This window comes from Gossypium hirsutum, chromosome D06, assembly GCF_007990345.1.
Source record: "Gossypium hirsutum isolate 1008001.06 chromosome D06, Gossypium_hirsutum_v2.1, whole genome shotgun sequence".
Taxonomy (NCBI): domain Eukaryota; kingdom Viridiplantae; phylum Streptophyta; class Magnoliopsida; order Malvales; family Malvaceae; genus Gossypium; species Gossypium hirsutum.
The window spans coordinates 54704087-54710220 of NC_053442.1; positions in this window are offsets into that span (position 1 = coordinate 54704087).

Genomic DNA, 6134 nt, shown 5'->3' on the forward strand with positions numbered 1-6134 from the left:
ACCTGTAAAATCATATTACTTACCTAGACCGGTAGTAATTACTGATGAGATCTAGAATTACAGCTTCTAACTTAAAAAAGATAGAAATGCTTTTGGTTCTAGAAAGAATTAGATAGCGGTGTTTTAGAAGAAGGAAGAAGAAGAACAACCCTATATCTCTAAGCCCATACACATATATAGATAGTCCAATTTCACTTACAAGAGCTCAACACGTGTCACCTAAATTCTGAGCTCGTCTTTCAAAATGGCCTACAGAATCTAAAAATGAAATAAATGAAAATCAAATATTTTAAATACTCAGTTATACAATCTAGTTGACTCCTAACTAGATTACCTTGTATCATAACTTGAACGGTAATTCAGACATACAGGCACACTATACCTTTGGCATGAACTCATACCATAACTACCTTTTTACTTTGATGTAATCATTTTCCAATTAACATGGTAATATGGCAAAGAACTATCATTAACTTACACAATGATTGGAATACGCTCATCCTATACGCCAAAAGAAATATTTAGGCAGATACTACTTCTGTAACGCCCTTAACCCGATTCGATTCACCAGATCTGGATCTTAACTGTTACAACACAATATTAACTTATACTTAAATATTCATACTTGAGTTTCATAATTATTACAACTTAATTTAAAATAATCTCTCAACTAAAATTTCAATTGAATATGCATTGGACAATTACCAATATCGTACAAGAATTTCTATTACAAAGACTTCCAGGCGAACCTCAAACCTTAATTACATTATCTTAAAGTGTAGATCTTAAGTAATGCTACTGATTATATTTATGTTACTAACTCACTCTGTATGCATAATAGTTGGCCCTGCCACTTCTTTAGTGAAGCCTTGGCGTCGTCCCTCCTGGTGTAGACCCAAATCAACATACCTATAACATAAAGCACATAGGTAAGTTCATGAGAACTTAATGAGATAAACATCCATTTACCTGAATCATTTTTTTTTTGTATTTTGCACCTAGCAATTCAATTAGCCATATCGTTGTTCTTTGTTTCTCAACTTGTCTCTAGTGAATACCTTCCTAGAATGTCATTCTTCGTATCGTAGATGTCACCCTTGACTCTGAAATCATGTATTACTTTCCTTATCTTTAAACAGTATTCACGTTCTTCACTTTTCACTTTCGTGATTCCTTAACCATACCCATTCCAAAGGCCCATATAGACAAAATAATGTTATTCTTACATACATACTCTAAGATATCATTTCTTCAAAATCCATGAATGATTTCATACATAGATAGAAGATACGTTCTTTAATTATATGATTTGATTCTTCCTAGAGAATACTACTTTTCTTCTAATAATTACAAACAGATATCATTCTTCAATTTACCAGACGTGACCTTTACCCAGATTTGTTCTTCAAGTCTACCTAACTCATACTTCGAATTCGCCATATGCCCTGGCACATTCCAGTTTCTTTATTCTTATCTTAAAACCATGCAGGATCTGCCCTAACAATTCATATAGATCTCACCACGAAAACTCATTAGATTATCTTATCAAAAGTGTAACATGATACGCCACAAAGGCTTTTCCTTCAAGGTTTATTATACTTACAGTTCCTTCAGAGTTCACCATACATAGTATCCCTTTAGTGTTCGCCACACATACTATTCCTTCAGTGTTTGCCACGCATACTATACCTTTAGAATTATTCGAGAACACCATTTCTTTCTTTCATAGTCTGACACAGGCGTTTCCTTCAAATGGTTGCCACAAGGGCCATTCTTTTATATGAGCTACAAAAGCGTTCCTATTTTCATTTGCCACAAGGGTTTTCCTTTCCTTAGATCACCACAAAGGCTTCTAGTTTATAGATCGCCATAAAGGCTTTCAGTTTGTAGATCGCCACAAAGGCTTCCATTTAATAGGTTGCTACAAAGGTTTCCATTTCATAGATTGCCACAAAGGCTTCCATTTCCTGGCGTGTTCACGATAGGGATTCTCCTAGACTCACATTTCGTGAGGTTTGCCATGACCCACCAGTTATGGTCTTACATGATATAGTGCCATGGCCATGGGCTTTCCTTTTAGAGATCATTTTTAAAGTCCCAACGAGGCCTCTTTTAGACTCGACCATGGTGAACAAACACAAACTCACTTAACAAACCTTTCATGTATTTGCACCAAACTTAACATACATATCAAAAATTCTCTTATAGTCATACTTTCGACTCTAGATTTCTCATCATATGCTTTATACTTCTCAAATTTATACAAACTATACATGCAAATCTTATCCAACATTCATATATCAGTATATTCATCATACAATCTTTCGCAAAAGTATCTAGAATAAACAACATACGACATACATGAGTCGACTTAGGGACTTACCTGACACCCAAGAATAGCAGTTTGATCTCCAGATCCCAAACATCCAACATGAAAACCCAACAATCATTACTTAAAAGACATAAGGATACCATTAAAACTCTTTTATATAACTTTTATCATCATCTGAAACCTTGATAACTTTCATGTAAGACCTTATTCCCTTATCGTACTATTTACGCACATAAAATAGACTTACACTTTCAAAAGTCAACATGCAAGTCTATAATACTTGCCAAGGATATGAAACAACCTTCTATATGAACTCCGATCCTTAGTTTTAACTTAGCAAGAAAGATCCTTGATCAACTTCAAAGCAAGTTAGCAATGGTGTTTTCAAAAAGAAAGAAGAAGATAAATCCATTTTCTTCTAAAGCTCACATCATAATATATAAAACTCATACTCTCATAGTAGAACTTGACACGTGTCACTAACTCTCAAGATTGCCCTTACTAGTGACTTACAGTTGTAGAAAAACATATACAATGATCCAAAAATCTTTACGTATCCTTGAGTTATCCCTTCTTTTAGTCCTTACCATCTCATTAGAATGTAACTTGCACAGTAACTAGGCTAACTTGGCGCACCTTACCTTTGGTGATACCCTCATTACCCAAGAATCCTTGATACACTTACCAATCCATTCTTCTATACAAATCTATACATTCCGAGAACAATGCGCCCGAGCTATCCGTAAAAAGCAATAATTGGGTGAATGGGATCTCGTCACACAGATTATTCCCGTTTACTCGCCAACTCGAGACCCGCCAAAACTGGGTGTTACAACTTCACCACACAAACTATTTTGAAACTACACGTCACAAACTTGAATCCACCAAAACTAGGATGTTACATGAATACAGGGGTGTCAAGCAAAACATATCGATTATAATTGATGATTACGGCTACTGATAATTAGAATTACAATAGGGAATTTTTGTCTGATATGCGTAGCTTTGGGACCCTATACCAAAGCTATCAACCTGCAACTCCAGATGGTAAGAAGTACCCTCCGATTGTGAATATGACTTCGGAGGTTGGGGCTTGGGCTTCACCATAGTTTAGATAACACAAGACAGATCATTTTCTCATTCGAGAGAGTTAGGCTAATTCAAGTAATGAACCCATTGTGGAATGCCAACCATAACGTCTAGTGCGAAATATGACATCCACATGAACTGCACAATATTTAACATGATGATAGTTACATGAGTCAAATGACATGATCAAAGTAATTAAATAAAATTAATATAACTTAGTTAAAAATATATATTACTTTGTCCCCGACGTATGCCTTTATCATCTGGCAGTAGACAACGAGTGTCTTGGACTTCCTAATACTCGAACACGTATACCATCTAAAAACAAAGCAAACTTATTAGCATAGATTCCAAAAAAAAAATAGTCTTGATTCAATTTTACAATTATTTTACCTATTTGTAAGTGGCTACACATGTGGTTGGTGACTCCCTGATGCCAAAAATGGCATCCTGTACAGAGCCCAAGATTGTAGCAGTACCAGACATCCACATATATATATTGTGTGTTATTCTTTGTCGCCCGACAAAGCTTATGATATAACGTCACCAATATCGTAGAGCCCCAACTGTAGGAATGAGCCTAGTACAAATCTACCAATAGAGGCAAGTACATAATGTGGAACTTATTATTATTTGGGTTCGGCATAAGTACCCTCTATCAGTTGCAATATATAGGCTCGAGTAGCGCATATCAGCTCTGACTTAGTGGCACTGCTCGATAAGGTTTGAAAATTTTCATTCAACTAAGAAAACTTCAAACTAGTAAATCTAGTTTCCCTATTACTAAAGTGAAGGTCCAAGCAATTGGTACCGGAGGGCTAAAGGTTCGGCCACTTTACTTGGACCCGTGATTGCATCATCATCAATTTAGAGCCCAAGTTGCATTGTGACGTCTTCCAGGGTGATGGTCCACTCCCCACACAATCGATAAAAAGTGTGGGTCTCTGGGCGCCACCATTCAACCAAGGCAAATATTAAGTCTACCCTCAAGTCAAACATCTAGACCAATGCCACTATTCCAAATCTAGCGGCATCCAATTATGGTATAATTTGTTCGTCCGAGCAGTACCTTGGAATATGGACTCGAGACATTAACACCCGGTACTCATCCTGTCCATATCGTATAATCACATTTGTTAAATTGACTAAGTAAATATAAATTAAACCGCAACTCTATAAATATATTTGTGAATAATAAATATCAAAATATTTTATCAACTCTTTAATCACTAGTGCAGTGTGATCGGATGCTTGGAGAAGAGACTCATTGTGATATCTGCATAATTAATAAAAAAATTAATCACCATTACAAAAAACTAAATACAATTAAACATTAAATTATAATATACCAATTGTTACAATTAAAAAATCACATACATTAAATATATTAAAATTTCCTCCCAAAATGCCAACACAACAATCTCAAAACTTCAAATAACACAAAAAAATAAAAAATTTTCAATTTCTCTCTTTTTTTTCCCCAAATTTCAGCTAGTGGGGAGGGGGTAGCATTGGGGCTTATATAGGGAGAGTAGGGAGAAGAAGAAAAAAAAGCTTGACTTGCGCGTAACCGTGAGCTCAAATCGACAATAGATGGTAGGCCGATGCCAACCAACTCAAGCCTTTTTTCTGATTTTTTTTATTCATCTTTTTTTTCAATTTTTTTCTAATTTGTTTTATTTGTCTTTTTTTTTCCAGTTTGAATCAGGTCCATCGAAAATCCCATGATATTCAACCTTGCTTTATTTGAGTCCATCAACAATTTCGTGACCCAAGGATGCTTTTAGTGAGAAAAGGTTCGATCGACCTTCATCTAATGCACCACCTTAATAACTAGAATCGTTGTCGCACCATGACAACCATCAACTTGTGCCCATCGTAATTGGCACCTCTTCCCCTAAAGGGTTCCCTTGACAACATAACCAATTAGAACCTATGACTATATAACCATTGTCAACTGAGAGCACTATTGTTACTTGAAATCGTGAACGCATAATTATCAATTAGGAAATAAAATCTGAAGGTGATATGCACTCCCCAAATGAAAAATGAAATACATCAGTGTCTGAGCTCTACCGAATCACCGTTAAATAAAACATACCTTCAAGCTATCAAAATTTCTAACTAAAACACAAACACAAAATCAAAAACAAAAAAAAATTTATTTTCTCCCCTTTTTTCAACACTTAATTTTTTTTTCATGTTCTCTCCCCTACGACTGATCACAAAAACTTCTCCCTTTTCTTAAAAAAAACCAACTACTTCAACATATATTGATCTTCCATCGGGTATGGACATATATAATCTTTTTAGCTACCACACAGCTTGATGGCACCAAAATATAAAAAAAATTTGGACACGGGTGCCGCCAATGAGATCGATGACAACAAAAAAATATATAGAATTTTTTCTGACACATTTTCCAATTGAAATGCTTTTTTTTTTAAAGATATATCTAGTGCCGCTAAAGAGAACGATTGCACCCATTCAAATATTATTTTTTCTTTTTTCTTTTTCTCCTAGAATATTCTTACTTTTAATAGGTATGTAAAAAAAATACATAACAAGGACCTTGTAATAATAACTTTTCTATGGGTTGGTCATGATTTGGTGTCGCCCAGTTGTCACCCATGAATTTTTTAAGTTACATGCAACACGAGTTCTCTCTAAATCTGTAAGTATTTATCTCGAGTTCGCACAAACTTATTTTAGC